Genomic DNA, 24,964 nt, shown 5'->3' on the forward strand with positions numbered 1-24,964 from the left:
GAAAACCATGCAAGTTTGTTCCTAAGAAATGAAAAGATACAAAAATCATTGAGGGGTGCAGATCGATCTTACTTAAATTTAGTTGGGTGAGGTTATAGGATATGCCTAGGCCTCCTGAGGCTTTATCAACATTCAAAGAAATGTTCTTGGTGTTCCTCTAGGTCTGGGAAATTATTTTATTGAAATATTAACTAAAACATTTTGATTCTTGGATGAGCAAGATGGACAGAGTGTCCTATTGGATCCTCCACTTGAGAATGTGTTGCTTGGAGTGGTTGTTCAGACCCCTGATGTTACACTAAATGATATTCATAAGAAAAGGGAGGTGGGGGAGGAGAAGATCTCTGAGATATATTTATATTTCCCTAAATCAAAGAGTTTCATCCCAAGTGATTCAATTTTTTGGAGATCCATTTTGCGTCCTCACTTATTTTATTCTTTGGAGCGTTTTTTGTTGTCCTTAGAAATGGTGCATTGGATTCCCAACTAGGAGATTAATTTGTTTATGAGGGATCACTTGCAGGTCATTTCTCTTGAAAATGTATTCCATGGCCATTAGGTTGATACCTTCTATTTCCATTAAGTAATCATCATCCATTATGTTGGAGTCTTTAAGATAACTTGGGTCATCTTCGTCTACATTTTTATCAACAACTTGAATCACTGGGGGTGCCATTCCTCCATTTGTGTGCTATGATCTTGAATATTCATGGGTATTTTCCTAGGTTGGGGTTGATCTCGGGAGTTATTTTCCTTCCGCCATATTAGCTAGTGCCTCAAAGACGTTATTGATAGCTTGCTGCTTGGGGACCAAGGGTGCATTGGATTTCTTGTTATGTTGATATTTGGAGGGGATTTTGGTGAATACCTATTCATCCTTAGTTGTCGATTTAGATGGATCATTCTTGGGTGCATTGAGAGGAAAATCCATGAAGAGATGTGCATGTTTGTGGAATTTCCTGCATCTAAAAGGGACATGCTTGTAGTCGAGCATTTGGATCTAGTCAATGTCTTTGGATTCAAGGATGATGGCTTTTGGGAGAGAGTCAAAAATGTTCATATAGATTTAGATCCTTGCGAAAGAGGTATGACATCCTTTTTTGGTTTGATATGAAAGATAAACAAATTTTTCCACCTTGTTTCCAATATCGTCTAGGGTTTCTAGGTCCTAATACTTTTGTGGAAGTGAGTATAGGTGAAACCAAAATGGTGCCCAGGAGAAGTCCTCTTTATCCGGGTTGAAGTGCTCTACCCATTACCCCATGTAGAGACCATCATAGTTGAAGAAGTAGGGGCCACCATCCATCATTGAGAAGTAGTCTTCTGCTAGGGAGAAACTGGTAGTGCAGAAGCCCTTGGAGACAAGTTTCACCTTAGAATGGGACTTTGGTTTCCAGTGCATGGAAATCCAGTGGAGAACGGCCTTTTTCCGTAGGCCATATGCCAACAAATTTTCATATGAGAGCGTGAGTCTACATGTGCTCTATGTGAACATTGAGATGCATCGGAGGAATGTGAAGTCTGGGGATCTTAGATGAATTGGCATGGCAGGTGTTGGACCCTTTGGCGGGCTGAGAATCTAACTTTTCAGGAAACGAGATGTCAACCATTTATGAATCCATGGAATCCTCAATTTTGGACATAAGGGTGTCCTTTGCAGGGCGCTAGTGTGTGCTGACAGATTGGTTGGAGGGACTAGTGGTCCTTCTTCCATGACTGGCCATTGTAGGAAGGTCAGCAGATGAAGTGGTCAAGGTAGGTGGATGGGGAGAAGAGGAAGGATAAGCAAGAGAGGGAGGCCACATAAACCCTAACGTGGTACAATACACAAATTTTGAGGTACAAAAATGGGCCTCAAAACAAAATGTACAACAAAATTCAAATTTATAAGAACCAATAAGAGTCAATATGATGATGTGAGTGCACCCCTTGGAAACCCGCGGAAACACATGGCTTGGAAGGGAACACACGAGCAAAGATGCATCACGAACTGGAAGGCAAGTGAACTAGCAATCCAAAATGATGGTTAAACCAACAACACATCTCAGTAAGATTCATACATACATATACAAAAAGAGTCTATACATACATGTGCAAGCAAACAGATACATATATCATTAGAGTAACCAAGTTAATTGAAATATAATAACAACATATGCATGAAATGTGTTGGCTCTGTTATATTAAGAGGTGAAAGTTCCAATCATACGGTACAACAATGACTAACCACTAGTCCAGATAAAGGAACGTTATAGTCACTGCCGCCTGCTCCTCCAAAGATATGTACTAGTTATACACTATGGAGAAGCCAAAGCTCGTTACAATACTCTCCAAGCTTTCTCTAAGATACTCCTATCGGAAGCTTGGCTACCCAAAATCCCTTACAATGACTTGGAGGTTCTATAAATAGAAAAGGGTGGGGTGACCCTTGACATTCCCTTTTGTGACTGTTCAACTACTACATGATTGTTACATTCAATTATCGACACTTGGACTTTCACTTTACAAGATATTACATACAATATGCACATGTACCCATGTGAGACAAATAGGCTTGAGCAAGCCATGCAAGACATCACTAAGACTCGGACAGTTGTGGGAAGACCAACTCTTCGACATCCTTGCGATGATTGATGGTGGCGAACCGATGCTAAGCTTATTCATCCATGATGGTGTTCGCGTGCTCAATGGTGACATCCTACTGAAGGCAAACTCTTGCCTCTGTTGCATCCGGATACACTGATATGGCTCCTCTATCCAAGTCGTCTGATAACATGCGCATCATCATATTGAGTGTAGTTGGACCAAAAACATACTGATGCATAGTGTCTGCATTGATCTTCAAGTGTGTGCTAGTGATTATGTGCATCAACTTGTCGAAATACATGTTTAGCTCCAGTCGGACTTGGTTCTTGTCTTTGCCTCGGTGAGTGTGCCAATGGATGGGATCGCATGCATGCACATAATGACATCCATGCTCCTGAACACCCTTGCATGTGATCAACAACACTGCTCACCTTGTCTACTATGTGCCAGCTACTGGAATTGGTCTATAACTTGTATGGGCACAGTTTCATCAAACTGTGCATGTTGCGCCTCCTGTTGTACCTGTTCTTGCTACAACTCCTTCTCTCATCTGTGCAGCTCCTGTTCTTCCTTGAGTTGTTGCTTCAACACCTGAAACTCCTTCTCTGTTTCTCTCTTTGCCTTTGCGCGATCCTCTTGTCGTGCTGTCACCTCATAGCCTCAATCTCCAAAGCTGCTTTCATCACAAGTGGATATGCTTGAACTTGAAACTTTGCTCCGCCTCTGTGCTGTCAACAACCTTCCTCTTGCATTTTTCACACGCAATTCTGCTACCTTCTGCTGCTGTTGATGGTGCTACTCGTTGCGATGCCGCTGCGATTTCATCTTGATATCCTTGTCTATCATAGGTAGGCAAGTTCATAGACACTTGATCGACTACATCCCCAATTGCGCTCTCAACGATGTCTTTGAATCTTCTCTCCTGGAAGCCATTGTACCTATGCTATTTAGAGGCAAACAAATACCTGTGATACCTGGAGACATAACAACACTCATGGCAAGTAATCTGTTAATTGAAAACCAAAAAAAACTAAAGGAATGACATGCAACACACCTGTGTGACTGTTTGTGAAGATTGTACAATTTTCGCTAGTAGGCTGGGAGACTCACTACCAAAACTACGCAAGGCATAGTTTGAGCTACTGGGAGGCTGACTGACTGCTGGAACTACGTAATGCATAGTCAAGCCTGGCCTGCTGAGGACTGAAACTGCATAATGCACAATTTCAGTCAGTAGTGACATGAAAACCAACAAACTACATTGCGCAGTTTCCAGGGCCAGCAAGGCACTCCCTCCTAGAACTCCGCAACAAACGCCTGGAGTTTGGTGGTGGGCCAAACTTGCACAATTTCTGGAGGGAAGGTAGAGCCTTCACTTCTAGAAATGCACCATGCTAGCTGGGCAAGGCAAGGTCCAAGCTAAGGCAGCCCAGACCTGCCGACAGATGACTGAAAACATGAGAAGTATGAATGCATGGTGAAACTTAGTGTAAACAAGAGAGAATGATCATGCATGCAAACAGTAAGTGCAGGATTCAGAAAACAGGAAAACATGCATGTGTGTGAAGCGGGTTGCCGCAACAGCGACCGTTGGTGAAAAAACAATGTCATGTATGCAACAACAGTGAGATGCAAATGAAAACTAGAATGGTGCTTCTACAAGCTAACATACATTAAAATGAAAAAAAGCACTCATTGACATCAAGCAGACATCACAAAAAGCAACAGAAATGTAGCGTAAGAGATGAGAAGCAGAGTTACCATGAAACAACGAAGAGGAAAGTGTCGAGGACTCCTGGATGTGATGTGGGATGTTAGAGCTGCAAGATCGATGTGAGGAATGAACTCTGTAGCGTTCGGTTCATATGTTTTGATAAGATTGAGGTTATGATGCGCATGCCACAAATATAGGAAAAAGCGACACTTGGCGAGAGGTTTCTAAAATGATCTTTGCATGTAACCTCTAGCTGCAAAAAATTAATCCCTAAAATCTAGGGATGCCTTTTGGATGCTGCCTTTTACTATTTCAGGAAAAGAAGCTCATGCATGCAAAACGATTTTGCTCGATCTCGGTGGGAACTGATCAACCCTGAAGGCACATGCATCGGTCTATGAGCCTGGGATGAAAATTTGCACAGTTTATGGGCTGAGCAGAGCTAGCTGTCTGTCAGGCATTATGCAATTTTTGGGCTGACCAGGTCACTGTCTCCCAGAATTGCGCAATTTCTAGGCTAAGGCCTAGTGCAGGGTCAGATTGCACATTTTTCTAAGGGAGGACTACCTGACTGTTCTGCGCAATTCTAGAGCCTAGTAGGCTGCCCAGTTGATTTGCACAATTTCTGGAGGGAAGGCTAGTTCCCCTCCAGAATTGCACAATTTTCTGGGGGAGTGTCTTAGCCAGCAAATAGCTTAACTTCAGAATGTCGGCCTACGGGAGGGAGATAAACAAGTTGACATGCACAGGCCGACAGGCCACTGAAACTTGGTTGAAGTCTATGTACTTGACAACAAAAGACATGCTGCCAAGGATGGTTGGTAGGGAGGCTCCAAAATGAAGCTAAGGCAAAATTTTGGAGGGTGGTTGTAGCCGCTACAACAGGTCTATAAGAACTTCCAATTCTTGATAATTTGATATTGTTCATGGAAATAATAAATATTTCCATCTTTCTAAAGTTCTCCTATCTATAACCTTAATTTATAATTCTACAACATTGCAATCAATGATACTACTCAATAATTTATTACAAGCATGTTTGAACTCTATTGACATATGTTCTTGTTACTTCTCACCGAAGTAGGAAAGAATCACACTAATGTGGTTGAAATCCTATACCTTCTTAATGTAGTCTAATGCGATCAAATAATTCTGGACATTCAACAACAAATACGTGATTACCTCAAATTAGGTTAGAATAACACAAAAATTGGACAGAGATAGATAAGCATGGAGTGAAAATCTTATTCATATGGTACACATATATACAAAATATTATGGCCCTTGGTTTAATGTTCCAAACCTGGTCTCTTATACTTCTCATGGCTATTCATATTCTCTTGAGGCTTTTCGCCTTCCTTTCAAGTGAATGATAAAATTTACATAACCCTTAAGGATTATGCTTCTCACATTCCCCCATTTAGTCTAATGGGGTGTATGTGAGTCCAAGAAGAGAGTTGAAATATAGAGGTGGATAGTAGCCAATGGCTTGATATGCTCCTTGAATTTTGTGTTTAAGGAAGAATGCAAACTAAATGGGCCATAGAAGCTGAAGTCTTCTATTAGTGGTGGTTGAAGGCTAGCCACCAACTCTGGAACTTGACTCGAAGCAATTCCTAGAACAATTCCAAATCGAGCTAGAAGCTAATGTCTTCTTTGAAGTAGAAGTGATCCCTGATGATGGTTTAAAGATAATCAAAAAATTTTGTTTGGAAGAAGTTGTAAGTATTCTAATAAGTGGTGGTTTAAGGTAGGACACTAACTCTAAAACTTGGCTCAAAGCAGTTCATGGAACAATTTTGAATATGGGTAGAAGATGATGTTAGAAATTCTCCCTAGTGATGATTTAAAGATGGCCACAAACTATTGTCTAGAAAATAGTAAGTATTCTACTGAGTGGTGGTTTAAGGTGGACTACAAACTGAATGTTTCTCATGGAATATGAGTCTATCTCTGGCTACAACTCTGAATATGGCTCTACCTAACTCCAAGTCTAGGCTCTTGCTACTGGATCTGGTTCAGGCTTTGGCTTTGAATCACTTGATATGACTTCAAAACTAGTAACTAACTATCAATCACCCCTTATGAAATACAAGGTGCGAAGATGAATATATCCATTGTAAGATGTGCCAATACTTGAGAATGAGTTCTATGGTATGATTGATATATTTTCTTGGTTGTTAAATACCATTGCCAAGAAGGGATCCATCCAAGGTGAATATTTTCTCTTGCAATAGTCTTGTGTTTGGAATATTTATATGAATAATGAGTATGTTTTCCACAATGCTCACAAGGGTGAAGATCAAAACATTGATCTTTCATGTGGCCAACTCGATGACAATGTTGGAATTTGAGAATATGGTGTGGAGGTGGAATATGAAAAGATAATTTCCTGAAGAAACCCAACACTATGAAACTGGATTTTTTTTGTAGTCTGGAATGTGAAAGGCACTTCCTTTTAGTATTCAAGACTGATTATATTCTTGTTATTGATGTATTTTTCCCAATGCCTAATGATGGTCTTGGGAAGTTCGAGCGAATCTTCTTCAACTTCATTCAAATTTACTCTTAAAATGGTGTCATTAATCTAATCATTTGTTGGCTGCTGATGGGAATTAATCTCAAACAAATTGCTTTGGACAAGAACTAGTTCAAAATGTTCCTTTGTTGTAGTCCATATTATTGTAATTGTGACTCAAGTTGAAGAAACTTGGTCTTGTCTTGTGTACCTTGTAAACCGGTTCTAACATCTCTGAGAATGGATTTTTGAATTGTGACCATATTCTTGATAATAAAGTGTATTAAAGTATTCAATAATTCTAATAACTCATCAATTCTAGTCATTTTCTCAACAATACATACTTAACATATGAAATTGTCAACTTCTATTGAAGTTTTTCATTTACCAAAAGAGTAACAAGTAATAAAAGCCATATTTAAAATTGAAGTTTTTCTATTCCCAATATATAATAGTTGATGACTAAATAAAATACTATCATGGTTGAAATACCAACAACAAAACTAATTCAAAACTGATTCATTGTTGTATATAAATACAAAACTTTACAAGCAAAGTTTCTTCAAAATAACCCACCATTTCTCCCTTCTTAATAAACTTCCTAATAAAACATAATGTAAAGCAAGATCATAACCTTCCATAGTAAAGTAAATGACGGTGCATAAATTAACTTCTTAAATTAACTATGCAAATACTTATTGTAAATAGGACGAAAGTGCAGATACCTTAGAGGTCCACTTAGCATGCAAGCCTTCAATGAGTATTAATATTCCCATAGTTAATATTCTCATTCATGAGGACCATGAATTCCCTGTCAATAATAAAATGCAATGATCTGTCAAGCAGGCACATGTAGAACCCGAGGATTTTTGTTTTATGTGTGTAGCAAAAGATGTGAAACCCCTTGGTATATAGTATCTGGAACAAAAAGTTATTTACTAAATCATTTTGACTGACAAAAGATTTTTAAAAATAAAGTTTATACCTCAAATTTTTAATCATTATTCTCAATGGTCGTTAAAAAGAATGAAAATTAACACATACAGTAATACTTTAAAGTTATAGGATTTCTAATAATAACAACGAATGATAGTCTGATTTAAAATCATACCTTAACTAAACACCAAATAATACATTAAAAATAAATAAATATAACTTAATAAATATTATATAATACTTTAATGACCACCATTTTTACTCTTTAAAATAAACTTTAAAAACCCACCCCATACCCCATTTACCCAACAATGTTTTTCGCTATCTCATGTTAATGCATTTACAAAATTTTTGAAAGGACGTTGTCATATATTAAAAGTTCATATAAAGCCCAATGCATTTAATGTATATTTAATTGATGGTTGTGTAATACTGTACCATATAAATAGTAATTATAATTGTTAAAACAACATCTATTAATGTGTATAATGGTGGTGTAATAGTGTGTAATGTAAATTATAATTATTAATATAAATATTCTTATATATTTATGAGAGGTTTAAAAAACTATTATTATATATTTATGAGATATTGGGGTTAATTGGTTTGTGCGAGGCTTAGTTTTTATTAAGTTTAAATTTTATGAGAGGGGTTGAGGATGGCAGTGATTTTTGGGGAAACTAAACTATCTCAAGGGGTGTTTAATCTCAAATATGCTTTGCACAATTTTGGTGATTAACATCCCACTTTTAGGAAGATCGTTCTTCTATCCAACCTTGAAATTCGCCCCAACCTAAGGTCAACCTAATTCAGAAAAAATAAATAAAAAATATTGTTGTGAATCATGATTGCAATGCCCAACCTCTATAAATTGGTTAGCATGTAATATTTTTATTATGGTAACATCAGTATATTTGGGAAACCAAACATTGTGACTCTCATAGTCTATTATTGTTTGTCACCTTTCTTAATTCTTTCAATTTCTTAATGTATGGACTTCATTCTCCACAATTTCTCCTTAGTTGAATCTCATACTCTTAAACTTTGAAGTTGTAACGAGTTTTAAAGAAGAAAACTTTAATTTACTTTCATTAAAACAATTTTAGGACTTTTTAGTTGTTGGTGTCTTTAGGGTCTGGATTTCATTAAAGATTATGTGTTTACAAGATACTAAAGAAAAGTTGAGAAATAATTGATTTATTTATTATCAAAGACAAAAGAATTATGTAAAATTGAAATTGAATAGAAAATGCAAGTTAGTGTAGATAATACAAGCGTAAGTTCTAACGATCTTTATATAAATTTTTGTGTAGATATTTCCTTGATTAGTAATAAATGTCAACTTTAAGGTTGATATTGGCAAGTTTTAGTAATCATTTGTAATTTTTAGTGTTAGCTTATTAGAAATTTGTATCTATAAATGTGAATTATTAAAAATATTGCATTTTTTATAGGAGTTATCACGTGTAGGAATCAAAATAGGTTGACGAACATAGTCAAATATTTAAATGTGTATTGAGTTCTCTCAAGATTTGGGTCATGTAAGCCCATCTGCGATTTCTTTATCATAAAAATGGGATCCTTGTATTTTAATTTTAATTTACTATAATTTTAGAATTACTAGTATAAAAGTTAGGATACTACATAGTGGCTAGTATTCAGTGTAATTCAATGAATTAACAAAAGTTAATGTCACATGTTAATTGCATCATAAGGCATTTCTTGTTAAATTGCTAACATAAACTCCTCTATTTAGTTTTCCACTAGTTAATTTACTTAATGAAAATGTACTAATTTCAAATTTGCACTACTATGCTAATTCATGTTGTTTTATTGTGTTGATTGATATGTTACCATGGTCCCTAGTACCCACTTGTTAAGAAGTTAGTATTTAAGTGATGAACTTTGGGGTTTGTGTTGGAAATCCTGTCAAACATGACTCATAGTGACAAACAAACTAAAACTAATACTTTAACCATAACTCTATCCACAATGAAAATTTATTTCCTCTTTAATACATTTTCTATTGGGTTGATTAATATGTTACCATGGTCCCTAGTTACCCACTAATTTAAAATTGAGTATTTAAATGATGAATGTTGAGGTTTGTTTTTGGAATTATGAGAAACATTACTCACTGTAACAAACAAGCTAAAACTAATAAGTTAACCATAATTCTATTTGTGATGAAAATTTATTTCCCCTTTGACACATTTAAAAATAATATATATATATATATACACACACACACACACAATGTTATATATTTCATATGAGGAATATAATTATTTTGACAATACTGTCAACATCCATTTTGTCACTTGTGGGAATTGAACCTTGGAGTGGAATCCAACCTCTTAAGATAATGCCAATTGACATTTATAGCTTTATGAGTAATATACACATTTGTTTATTGTGTCATTTATGGGAATTGCATTTGGATGGGGAGGATAAAAATTATTCCTTCCAACTACCTAAGACAAATCCAATTAACATATATAAAATAACACTTTAATGTTGAAAATAAAAAATTAAATTTAGATTGACAAAATAACGATCATTCTTTCCAACCACCTAAAACAAATCCAATTAACATATATATAAAATAATATTTTAATGTTAATTTTTTCAACCACAATAAATACATTAGGAAAAAATTATATAATAAATAAATAAAATAACATTAAATTGGAAAACAATTTCCCATACTGGTAACCAACATCTAAAGATGACATATCAATTTTGATTTTTTCACTTTTGTGATTTTTTTGAAATCTTCAAGAGTAAAGTGATATTAATGCATTTGGGACATTGTGATGCATTCTGAATTGAGAAGCTTTGAAATATTAATTGAGATTTTTTAATATTTTGAAATAAATATTAAAGAGTCATATTTATTTTGAAGAGATTGTCATACATTTTATGAATTAGTGGTTTCAAAATGAAAAAATTGTTGCTTCGCTTGTGGGACCCACTGGCTTGCTTTTTCGTCCCTTAGTCTCTTTACTCAATTTCCAAGTTAAGAGTAATATTTATGTTGAGGACATTGCTTTGCTGGTTGGACCGACTCGATTGCATTTCCCTCCCTTTCAATGGTTTGTCTCTATGTTTATTTTGTAGTGATGTGTCAATTAATGTTTGTCTCTATGTTTATTTTGTAGTGATGTGTCAATTCATGTTTTTGTTTTTGTTTTTCCTTTGTTTTAAAGTATTTAATTTCATGTGGTGGATGGGGTCGTAGAATATTAAAGTTTTACAGTAAGTTATGTCTTTGGTTTACTTAGCTAATGAAAGTTTTGTCTCGAGTTTTTGTCAAAAGATTAGGTATGATTAAGTGTATAAAATATATTAATAGTTATTTTTTTATTAATGATGATTTAGCTATTTGGAATGGTTAATATCATAATGATTTAGATTTAAATTCAAGTAGAAAATATTTATTTTGTACAATATAATTTTATATATAATTATTAATGGTAATAAGTATTATTATTAGGATAATTATACAAATTAAATAGTTAATAAATATGGATAGATATTAAAATATTTACTTTGTAAACCATTTTACATAGTTAAGATTAAAAATAAATCATAAAATTTAATTAAATTATAATTTTATTTATTTATTTATTATTATTGTTATTAATTATAAAAAAAATTAATATGTGAAGTAAACACACACACACACACACATATATATATTTAAGAAAATATGTAACAAGATTTTTAATTGTGGAGATTCACTCTTACTTTACCATATTATTAAATTTCAAATAGGTTTGTTAAAATATAGCATGTCAATATCATTATCATAGTTTACTAATACTACATGCCCAAAAAATCATAATTCATGTATGTATGACACATGAGCATGTGATGTTTTTTCAAATTAATCAATTTAATTAAAAGCGAAAAAAGGATAACTATTTTCAAGATAAACCTCAATCGTTAATTTGTAATTACTATTAAAAATATTATAAAATATTCTATGGAAGTTAAAACTTACTATCCACCAAATAATTATTAATAATTAACATTAAATTTCTAAAACGCTCTATCCTAAATATTGATTTATTTTTTTCCACATAAAATTATTAAAATAAATAAATAAATAATTGATATATTTAAAATACTATATAAATTCAAATCATATCATCCAAAAATTAAATAATATCTGACAACCAACAAATAGAGCATGCATGCTTATAAAGAGTTAGCAAAGAAGAGTAGAAGGGGAATTGTTCACACATGCCTCTTGGGACGAGCGTGGCCAATATTATCGCTCATGTGCTATCGAGTGGGGATGGAGAGAAGATGAAAAGCGTCCACCCTACAAATGACCCAAGGCCATTCTTTAGGAAAACCTGAAAAAACAACTCTATTACCAACCCACATTTCACACTGAAAGAAAACCTACCACTTGTATCATTTGGATGGGCACGAGGGACCAGGACGAGCCAGGGAGCCACACCACAACAACCCATACGACTACAAGAACTTAGAGAGAAAAAGGGGAAGTGTTCGCATATGCCTCCCAGGACAAGCATGGCCAACATTACCACTCATGTGCTATCGAGTAGGCATGGAGAGAAGCTGAAAATCAGCCACGCTACAAATGACCCAAGGCCATTCTTCAAGCAAACCCGAAAAAACAACTCAATTACCAAACCACCTTTGGTGAGTATACTCGAACACTGAAGGCTTTTGCATTAGATATAAATTCAAACGTTGGAGTCTTCAAGTCATATTTAAGCTCAATAAAAGTAGTTGGTGCAAAAGACTAGATGAAAAAGTAGATAAGTAGATACCAATACCAAAACTGTGTGAAGACAACCATTTCAATAAAAACAATCATTCTATCATTCTTAGACCTGGAAAGTACTTTAATAGTTACATTCCTACCATCTGCATCTAAAATATTAGAAACCAAAATTGCACCCATCTTACTAATGGTATCCTCATACTTATCAATAATTATTTTCCCCTTTTATCATCTGAAACAATATCACACATTTAGCATTTTTTTAATATTATATATATAGTTGAATAGTAATATATCATGTATATTAGAATATTTAAATATATATTTAAAATCAATTTATGAATAATTTGAATTATAATTAAATATTTAATGATTACAAATTTGAATTTGGAAAAAGATGAAGAGGAATAAGGTATGCCTATCTTCATAACTTTTGACATCATGATAAACTAAAATCTTATTTTATAAACAAAAAGCCAAATATATCAAATTAATTACATTATATTAAATTATTATTATCATAAAACTTTTATACCATTATATATTTAGGCATTAACACCTGCTATATATATATATTAAAAATATAAATAAAAAAACAAAATCTTAGAAAATACAACCAAAAATTAATATAAATATTTAATGATAATTAAATATGTTTAAAAACAACATTTGCTCAATACATTTTAATGCATAAAGTTATTCAAAACACAAAAACAAGCACATAAAATAGACCCAAAATGAAATCTAAACAATAATTAACTACCTTAATTCAATATACTAATGACTCACATGGTTGAGAAATGAAAAATCTAAATTGTGGTTAGCTTTGACATTCACTTACGATAAGGGAGTATAATTAAATATGTAATCAATAATAATATGTATAGTAGGATAGTTTAGTTGGTTTCGTTTAAGTTAGAAGGCATGTTCTGTGAAAAATTACATTATAAATTATATTGGTATATTATAAATTAATAATAATTAATAGACAAATTGATATGCTAATAAATTGAGATGTGAAGTGGATAAATCAATTGTTTGCTTACGCACAAGGACTTGCATAAATTTTGGTGGGTAGTAATTATTTGTTTGTAAGTAAAGGGCATTTTCATTACGTTAAAATTACAAAAAGTACAATATTGGGAGATTTGGAGCTTAGCGTATACTGGCTCTAAACATGGCCTTTTGAGAAAGAAAACATATGATGCAGACAAAATTGGTGAGGTTTCTACTCCTAGGGGAGAAACCAGAAAACCTCCCTATGCTGATAGTCCAATAAAATGAACAAAAACATGGTAGATAGGCAACACCACGTTGAGAGGTTGGCTGGTAAAAATAAAATTCATGAGAAAAGGAGAAGTAGCCACACTACTATGAAAAAACAACAACAGGAACATGAGGCAAGACGAGTAGGAATGATACCTTGAGAGACCTTGCATTCCACCTTAATGCTCTGGGGGATCCTCCTCAAACATGGGGCACGGCTTGTAGAAGTCCAGGTCGTCGGGCAAAGGGAGCTATGAGGAGGTTGAGTGACTGGTAGAAGAGTGGAATTCAATAGGTCGTTGAATGGAGTCAATGAATTGGCCTCTAAGCCCATTGAAGAAGCAACTGGGGTCATCACCTAAGCCACAGGAAGGACCCACACCCTATGGATACGACATCTAATCGCAACAAGGTTGACAATGATGAGGAGAGGGGCCGTGAGGCCTGGTGTGAGGAGCACATGTGGGTTCTGGAGAAAAATGAAAATTGTGCACCCTATTAGTTGGGGAATCAGACCCATGAAGTTTGATGTGCATAAGATGAGAAATTTGCGATAGGAAGTCTTTGCATGATGCAGGTGACATTCCAAATCCAACACATGTCCCTCAAGAAACACATTAATGTCTTCTTGATCTTGATAGTGTTGTCCCATTACATTACGCGAGGCCTAGAGGTGGTCTCCCGAGATTTGAAACTCGCGAGCTTCGACATCACCCACCATGCGTCTAAAGAGGTGGGGAATTATGTTATCTAAATTCTCATCTCCCTACCCATGCCAAGAAGGGTGAGGAGGTTATCCTCGCCCATGCCCTCCTTTCTTGGACCTTCCTCGCTCTCGTACGATGGTCACAAAGTAGCAAAATTAAAGGGTTTGAGACAGAGTTGAGAGACCTACTTCTCTTGAGTAACAATATTGAAGCACTGGATGTTATTTTCCATCAATTTAATGGAGGATGGAGAACTACAGAGGCCAATTGGAGAGGGAAAGTTCTTAATGAGATTTAATTGCCGGAGGGAGGTGGATCTGACACTGCTCCCTCGCTCCCTTCTTGAGGCATTGTGGGAAGTCGGCTTGATGCGTCACCAAAACCCCATCCCAGGATGGATGTACCACCTTCCTTAAGTGCATGGAGGTATTGTTCATCTAGACTGCCATGCATATTCGAGCACTTGAGATCCTGTGAGGCTAATGCTTGGCACTAGGAGGCCCAATTTGGAGAGTGGGGGGGTGGGGGCCACTTCCCTAATTGGAAGTCGACCCTCAATCCCTTTGTTGGCCAAAAAGTCTAATAGTGAGTTGGCTTTCCACCTAACATGGGATAAGATGATAGCTTCCTGAAGGGATGCGATTTGGGTTAGGTGTTGAGATCTGAGATCAAGCCTCCAACCAATTGATCATTTGGTGGGTGGAGAATTGGCTTGTACTTGCTTGGAAAGTTGAATTATCACCTAAGAGTTCTCTTAAGCAATGAGAGGAATTAACTGGAAATGTTAGGCAATATGGAGTCCCTGAACTAATGCTTCGAGTTATGTTGCATTATTTATTTCATGTCCTGTGTAGCCATAATACATACTTATGATTTCCCCTTTTTTGTTGTCAATTGATCTACCAATTCCAGCCTCACTCGGATTATCGTTTGAGGTTCCATTGGAATTCAGTTTGAAGTGTATATCAAGGGTAGGGGCCCAAGAGTGAGGACTAGGAGACAAGGGTGGTGGGCGAGGAGGGATAAGAGGGGTGGAAGTATGATTGAAGTTCCACTCGCGGAGGATTGAAATTTCTAGGGGGTGAGTGGGGAAATCTTTTGCATCCCAATTATGGAGGAACACTGTTTCTTCCAATTGTTTGCATAGTTGGAGCCAAATGTCATGAAGATCTTTAGATTTCCCAACAAATAAGTGTCAATTGTGTTATTTCCAAACTAGGAGCCTAGGGGATAATGTCCATAGCTTATTGAGGAAGATTTGTTTTTACGGTCTTTTCGTCTGGATTAGAGTAACTGGACTATATCTGCAAGGTAAAAAATCGGCTTATAGAATCCTAGAGAAAATCTAGTCCATAGAGTATTGGCTAGCTTGCATGAACCCAGAAGGTAGTTAGTGGATCCCGAGTGTTGTTTGTAGATGCAACACCATGATGGGCCTGAAAATCCTCTTTTTAAGAGGTTCTCCCATGTGAGAATTCATCTCTAAGAAACTAACCATAGGAAGGTGGTGAATTTGGGCTAGAGATCGGTCATTCACAAAGCTTTCCAAGTAGGGCTAGGATCCATAGGAGGAGATTTCTGGGTGAGAGAGTAAGCCTCCTTGATTGAGCAATATCCAATTGGCTTGTACCCCCTTTTGGGAGTAGTTTTCCTGTGTGATCTCTTGAGTATCCTTCTGGAGAGTTCCTGCCATAGAGGGAGAGGGTCACCTGACGATCCTTTGTTTTCCATTTGACTAGATGGATCCACTTTCTAAAGGGATCAGAGCTCCCCCCATTCCAATAATAGCAAACTTGAGTTCTTCCTTTGAGGAGGTTGGAATGATTTATATAGGGGAGTTGGAGACTCAACTCGAGGATTAGAATTTTCTTCTAGGAATCCTTGCAAAATCTAGTTAATTGGACATTTCATATTTCCCAAAAGAAGTGCGCTTGGACGAATTATTTTTTGTCACTGGCCAAGTTCCAAATTAGAGATCCCCTCTTAGTGAGAGATATGTGAATCAATTTTTTCCTTTCTTTGTTGTTGGCATATTTTCTGTGCTAGAGGAGGTCCCATGGGTTCATGGAGTAGTTGACCCATTTCCACCAAATTTTTGCATCGATGGCTTCATTAATGAGCCTAGGATCTTGCAAGAACAATTCTCCTTCATATTTTTCTAGACATAGAGTGTCCCATTTGACCAAGGGCCACTTTTTCTTTTGGTCATTTCCTCCCCATAAAAAGGATCGTTGGAGGGATCTAATTCTTTTTAAAACCAATTTGGGAGTAGTTAGGACAAATAAGAGGTATAGGGGTAGGGATTGGAGCACCGATTTAATGAGGACAAATCTTTTGGTTATGTTTAAGGAGCGAAAGGTCTAGTTGAATAGGCAATGATTCAATTTGTCCAGGGAATCTCGCCAGGAGAAATGCTTGATAGTTGAGTTAGTGAGAGGAACTCCCAAATATTTGGATATAACAGAGGAAGCCTAGAAGCCAATAATTATTAGGATGTTTCTTTGGGTGATGGGAGGATTGTTAAAGAAGAATATTGAGGAATTTTCCTAATTTATGAACATGACTGAGGCTTCAGTGAAGAGTTTAAGGATTTCCTTGATAGATTTGGATTCTTGGAATAAGGGGTGGTTCATTAGAAGAGTATCGCCCATAGATTGTTAAGGAGCTTGAGTGGGGTTTTTAGAGAGAGATAAGCCTTTTTTTCCTTTGATGCGTGTTTCTTTCAGGCTTCTTCCTAGACCTTTAGCCATGAGAATAAAGAGGAAGTGAGAGAGTGGATCACCCTTGCTTCATGCCCCGAGACAACAAGAAGGAGCTAGAGGCGTTTCCACTCACCAAGATGGAAATGAAGCTCAAGGATATTAGGGGAGAGGATCCAGCTTATCCATTCTTCATAGAATTTGAAAGATTTGAGGATGTATTCCATGTAAGACCAATTAAGTTTTTCAAAGGATTTGTAAAAGTCTAGCTAGAGGAGTGTGTCAGGATTCTTCAGAGTTTTTAGGGAATGCACAATTTCAAGGGCATGAATGATGCCATCAAGGATTTGACATCCTTTGACATAACCAGTTTTCTCTGGGGAAATGAGGAGAGGGATAATGGGCTTGAGGCGATTGACTATGACTTTAGTGATAAGTTTGTAAACAACATTGCATAGGGCTATGGGAAAAAATTTACCTACGGAGGAAACATTATCTTCCTTTGCAATAAGAGTTAAGAATGTGGCATTGAGAGTAGGGAGAATGCTTTGGGTGGAGCAAGATTCTTCGATGATGTCAAGGACTTCATTTTGTAGGAAGTGCCAATAGTGCTTAAAGAAGGAGAGTGTGAATCCATTAGGGCCAAGAGATTTTCCTCTTTCCATTTGGTTCATGGCATCATGGACTTCAGCACTAGAGATTGACCTTGTTGGAGCTTTATTGTGGGCCTCTATTACCAACAGGGGAATGTTGGTTATGATCTTTTTGATTTCATATGATCAGAAAGGCAAGGGATCAATGAGAAGATCTCAGTAGAAGTGCACTAGGAAATCCTCTATTTATTCCTAGGTTTTAGTGTGGTCCCCATTTTCAAATTAGAGAGAGGTTATTCTGTTATTGGACTTGTGCTGGATGGTAGAGCAATGGAAAAAGGAGGTGTTCCATTCTCTTCTTTGAGTTGGTTGATTTTGGACTTCTGCTTCTAATATATTTCCTCTTGTTTGTAGTGTTCTTCCGGTTTGGAGATCAAGGAAGTTTCATGGTCCTCTGAGTCTTTGGTCCGGCCATTGGTGTTGATGTCCTATTAAAAAGCTTCCATTTACTTCTCAAGTCTGTGCTTCTCTTGGAATATATTGTCGAACTCCCATCTGTTCCATTTTTTAAGATGAAATTTGATTTGTTTAAGCTTTTGCTAGAAGATGTACATCTTAGATCCCTCTTTGTGTCTAGAACAATCCCACTAGGATTGAATCTTGGACATGATGGAGGTGTTAGTGAGCCAAAATTTCTTGAATCTAAAAGGTTTCTTAAGAGATTTGCCTAGATTTTTCTAGGACATGCAGATGAGCTAATGGTTAGACCCTGTAGCTGGGAGGATCTCGACCATGATTTGTTGTCCAACTGTGATGAGAGGTTCCGAGACTAAAAATTGATCAAGGCATAAAGATATGTGTGCCTTGCCTCCTCATTTGTGCTCAATGATGTTTTTGAAGTCTTTTGACTTTGGTTCCAGAGTTCTCCTACCTCCTTTTTTCTCTTTTAGATTGGTCATCATGTTAAAATCTCTACCTATTATCCATTTTTATGAATCCAACTTTGTTTAGAGGGTGTTCAGGTGCTGCAACATTGTCATCTTACATGCCTAAATGTGAGGGTCATAGACATTTGAAAGAAAACCATGCAAGTTTGTTCCTAAGAAATGAAAAGATACAAACATTATTGAGGGGTGGAAATCTAGCTTACTTAAATTTAGTTGGGTGAGGTTATAGGATATGGCTAGGCCTCCTGAGGCTCTATCAACATTCAAAGAAATGTTCTTGGTGTTCCTCTAGGTTTGGGAAATTATTTTATTGAAATATGAACTAAAACATTTTGATTCTTGGATGAGCAAGATGGACAGAGTGTCCTATTGGATCCTCCACTTGAGAATGTGTTGCTTGGAGTGGTCGTTCATACCCCTGATGTTACACTAAATGATATTCATAAGAAAAGGGAGGTGGGGGAGGAGAAGATCTCTGAGATATATTTATATTTCCCTAAATCAACGAGTTTCGTCTCAAGTGATTCAATTTTTTGGAGATCCATTTTTCGTCCTCACTTCTTTTATTCTTTGGAGCATTTTTTACTGTCCTTGGAAATGGTGCATTGGATTCCCAACTAGGAGATTAATTTGTTTATGAGGGATCACTTGCAGGTCATTTCTCTTGAAAACGTATTCCATGGCCATTAGGTTGATACCTTCTATTTCCATTAAGTAATCATCATCCATTATGTTGGAGTCTTTAAGATAACTTGGGTCATCTTTGTCTGCATTCGTATCAACAACTTAAATCACTGGAGGTTCCATTCCTCCATTTGTATGCTATGATATTGAATTTTCATGGGTATTTTCCTAGGTTCGGGTTGATCTCAGGAGTTATTTTCCTTCCACCATATTAGCTAGTGCCTCAAAGATGTTATTGATAGCTTGTTTCTTGGGGACCAAGGGTGCATTGGATTTCTTTTTATGTTGATATTTGGAGGGGATTTTGGTGAATACCTATTCATCCTTAGTTGTCGATTTAGATGGATCCTTCTTGGGTGCATTGAGAGGACAATCCATGAAGAGACGTGCATGTTTGTGGAATTTCTTGCATCTAAAAGGGACATGCTTGTAGTCGAGCATTTGGATCTAGTCAATGTCTTTGGATTCAAGGATGATGGCTTGTGGGAGAGAGTCGAAAATGTTCATATCGATTTAGATCCTTGAGAAAATGTTCTTACTTGAGTTGTTGCTTCAACACCTGAAACTCCTTCTCTGTTTCTCTCTCTACCTTTGCGTGATCCTCTTGTCGTGATGTCACCTCATAGCCTCAATCTCTAAAGCTGCTTTCATCGCAAGTGGATATTCTTGAACTTGCAACTTTGCTCCACCTCTGCGCTATCAACAACCTTCCTCTTGCATTTTTCACACGCAAGTCTGCTACCTTCTGCTGCTGTTGATGGTGCTACTCGCTATGATGCCAATGCTATTTCATATTGATATCCTTGTCTATCATAGGTAGGCAAGTTCATAGACACTTGATCGATTACATCCCCAGTTGCGCTCTCAACGATGTCTTTGAATCTGCTCTCCTAGAAGCCATTGTACCTGTGCTATTGAGAGGCAAACAAACACCTGTGATACCTGGAGACATAACAACACTCATGGCAAGCAATCTGTTAATTGAAAACCAAAACAAACTGAAGGAATGACATGCAACACACCTGTGACTGTTTGTGAAGATTGTACAATTTTTGCTAGGAGGCTAGGAGACTCACTGCCAAAACTACGCAAGGCGTAGTTCGAGCTACTGGGAGGCTGACTGACTGCTGGAACTACGTAATGCATAGTCAAGCCTGGCCTACTGAGGACTGCAACTGCATAATGCACAATTTCAGTTAGTAGTGACATGCAAACCAACAAACTACATTACGCAGTTTCTGGGGCCAGCAAGGCATTGCCTCCTAGGATTCCGCAATAAAAGCCTGGAGGTCAGTGCTGCACCAAACTTGCATAATTTATGGAGGGAAGGCAGAGCCTTCACTTCTAGAAATGCACCATGCTAGCCAGGTAAGGCAAGGTCCGAGCCAAGGCAGCCCAGACCTGCCGACGGATGACTGAAAACATGAGAAGTATGAATGCATGGTGAAACTTAGTGTAAACAATAGAGAATGATCATGCATGCAAACAGTAAGTGCAGGATTCAGAAAACAGGAAAACATGCATGTGTGTGAAGCGAGTTGCTGCAACAGCGGCCGTTGGTGAAAAAACAATGTCATGTATGCAACAATAATGAGATGCAAATGAAAACTAAAATGGTGCTTCTACAAGCTAACATACATTAAAATGACAACAAGCGCTCATTGACATCAAGCAGAGATCACTTACATAAAGCAAAACACAAAAAGCAACAGAAATGTAGCGTAAGAGATGAGAAGCAGACTTACCATGAAACAATTAAGAGGAAAGTGTCGAGGACTCCTGGATGTGATGTGGGATGTCAGAGCTGCAAGATCGATGTGAGGAATGAACTTTGTAGCGTTCAGTTCATACGTTTTGATAAGATTGAGGTTATGATGTGCATGCCACAAATATAGGAAAAAGCGACACTTCGCGAGAGGTTTCTAAAATGATCTTTGCATGCAACCTGTAGCTGCAAAAAATTAATCCCTAAAATCTAGGGATGCCTTTTGCATGCTGCCTTTTACTATTTTGGGAAAAGAAGCTCATGCATGCAAATCAATTTGCTCAGTCCTAGCGGTAACTGATCAACCCTGAAGGCACATGCATCGGTCTGTGAGCCTGGGATGAAGATTTGCACAGTTTTTGGGCTGAGCAGGTCACTGTCTCCTAGAATTGTGCAATTTCTAGGCTGAGGCCTAGTGCAGGGTTAGATTGCTCATTTTTCTAAGGGAGGACTACCTGACTGTTCTGCGCAATTCTGGAGCCTAGTAGGCTGCCCAGTTGATTTGCACAATTTCTGGAGGAAAGGCTAGTTCCCCTCCAGAATTGCACAATTTTCTGGGGGAGCGTCTTAGCTAGCAAATAGCTTAAGTCCGGAATGTCGGCCTACGGGAGGGAGATAAAAAAGTTGACATGCACAGGCCAATAGGCCACTAAAACTTGGTTGAAGTCTATGTACTTGACAAAACAAGACATGTTGCCAAGGATGGTTGGTAGGGAGGCTCCAAAATGAAGCTAAGGCAAAATTTTGGAGGGTGGTTGTAGCTGCTACAACAGGTCTATAATAAATTCCAATTCTTGATAATTTGATATTGTTCATGGAAATAATAAATATTTCCATCTTTCTAAAGTTTTCCTATCTATAACCTTAATTTATAATTCTACAACATTGCAATCGATGATACTACTCAATAATTTATTACAAGCATGTTTGAACCCTATTGACATATGTTCTTGTTACTTCTCATTGAAGTAGGAAAGAATCACACTAATGTGGTTGAAATCCTATACCTTCTTAATGTAGTCTAATGCGATCAAACAATTCTAGACATTCAACAAAAAATACATGATTACCTCGAATATGTTAGAATAACACAAAAATTGGACAGAGATAGATAAGCATGGAGTGAAAATCTTATTCATATGGTGCACATATATACAAAATATTATGGCCCTTGCTTTAATGTTCCAAGCCTGGTCTCTTATACTTCTCATGGCTATTCATATTCTCTTGAGGCTTTTCACCTTCCTTTCAAGTGAATGATAAGATTTACATAACCCTTAAGGATTATGCTTCTCACATTCCCACATTTAGTCTAATGGGGTGTATGTGAATCCAAGAAGAGTGTTGAAATATAGAGGTGGATAGTAGCCAATGGCTTGATATGCTCCTTGAATTTTGTGTTTAAGGAAGAATGCAAACCAAATGGGTCATAGAAGTTGAAGTCTTCTATTAGTGGTGGTTGAAGGCTAGCCACCAACTTTGGAACTTGACTCGAAGCAATTCCTAGAACAATTCCAAATTGAGCTAGAAGCTAATGTCTTCTTTGAAGTAGAAGTGATCCTTGATGATGGCTTAAAGATAATCACAAAATTTCGTTTGGAAGAAGTTGTAAGTATTCTAATAAGTGGTGGTTTAAGGCAGGACACTAACTCTAAAACTTGGCTCAAAGTAGTTCATGGAACAATTTTGAATATGGGTAGAAGAAGATGTTAGAAATTCTCCCTAATGATGATTTAAAGATGACCACAAATTGTTGTCTAGAAAATAGTAAGTATTCTACTAAGTGGTGTTTTAAGGTGGACTAAAAATTGAATGTTTCTCATGGAACATGAGTCTATCTCTGGCTACAACTATGAATATGGCTCTACCTAACTCCAACTCTAGGTTCTGGCTACTGGATTAGGTTCAGGCTTTGGCTTTGAATCACTTGATATGACTTCAAAACTAGTAACTAACTATCAATCACCCCTTATGAAATACAAGGTGAGAAGATGAATATATCCATTGTAAGATGCGCCAATACTTGAGAATGAGTTCTATGGTATGATTGATATATTTTCTTGGTTTTTAAATACCATTGCCAAGAAGGGATCCATCCAAGGTGAATATTTGCTCTTGCAATAGTCTTGTGTTTGGAACATTTATATGAATAATGAGTATGTTTTCCACAATGCTCAGAGGGGTGAATATCAAAACATTGATATTTCATTTGGCCAACTCAATGACAATGTTGGAATTTGAGAATCTGGTGTGGAGGTGGAATATGAAAAGATAATTTCCTGAAGAAACCCAACACTCTGAAACTGGATTTTTTTTGTAGTCTGGAATGTGAAAGGTCACTTCCTTTTAGTATTCAAGACTGATTATTTTCTTGTTATTGATGTATTTTTCCCAATGCCTAATGATGGGCTTGGGAAGTGCAAGCGAATCTTCTTCAACTTCATTCAAATTTACTCTTAAAGTGGTGTCATTAATCTAATCATTTGTTGGCTGCTGATGGGAATCAATCTCAAACAAATTGCTTTGGACAAGAACTAGTTCAAAATGTTCCTTTGTTGTAGTTCATATTATTGTAATTGTGACTCAAGTTGAAGAAACTTGATCTTGTCTTGTGTACCTTGTAAACAGGTTCTAACATCTATGAGAATGGATTTTTCAATTGTGACCATATTGTTGATAATAAAGTGTATTAAAGTATTCAATAATTCTAATAACTCATTAATTCTAATCATTTTCTCAACAATACATACTCAACATATGAAATTGTCAACTTCTATTAAGGATTTAGTAATCATTTACCAAAAGAGTAACCAATAATAGAAGCAATAATTAAAATTGAAGTTTTTCTATTCCCAATATAGAATAGTTAATGACTAAATAAAATACTATCATGGTTGAAATACTATCATGGTTGAGATATAGGTTAATTGGTTTGTGTGAGGCTTAGTTTTTATTAAGTTTAAATTTTATGAGAGGGGTTGAGGATGGCAGCGATTTTTGGGGAAATTAAACTATCTCAAGGGGTGTCTAATCTCAACTATGCTTTGCACAATTTTGGTGATTAACATCCCACTTTTAGGAAGATCGTTCTTCTATCCAACCTTGAAATTCGCCCCAACCTAAGGTCAACCTAATTCGGAAAAAATAAATAAAAAATATTGTTGTGAATCATGATTGCAATGCCCAACCTCTATAAATTGGTTAGCATGTAATATTTTTATTATGGTAACATCAATATGTTTGGGAAACCAAACATTGTGACTCTCATATTCTATTATCGTTTGTCACCTTTCTTAATTCTTTCAATTTCTTAATGTCTGGACTTCATTCTCCACAATTTATCCTTAGTTGAATCTCATACTCTTAAAATTTGAAGCTGTAACGAGTTTTAAAGAAGAAAACTTTAATTTACTTTCATTAAAACAATTTTAGGACTCTTTAGTTGTTGGTATCTTTAGGGTTTGGATTTCATTAAAGATTATGTGTTTATAAGATACTAAATAAAAGTTGAGAAATAATTGATTTATTTATTATCAAAGACAAAAGAATTATGTAAAATTGAAATTGAATAGAAAATGCAAGTTAGTGTAGATAATACAAGCGTAAGTTCTAACGATCTTCATATAAATTTTTGTGTAGATATTTCCTTGATTAGTAATAAATGTCAACTCTAAGGTTGATATTGGCGAGTTTTAGTAATCATTTGTAATTTTTAGTGTTATCTTATTAGAAATTTGTATCTATAAATGTGAATTATAAAAAAAATTGCATTTTTTATAGGAGTTAT

Source organism: Pinus tabuliformis, chromosome 9 (genome assembly GCF_031772625.1).
Source record: "Pinus tabuliformis cultivar Carrire ecotype Pingquan chromosome 9, CPIR1, whole genome shotgun sequence".
Taxonomy (NCBI): Eukaryota; Viridiplantae; Streptophyta; class Pinopsida; order Pinales; family Pinaceae; genus Pinus; species Pinus tabuliformis.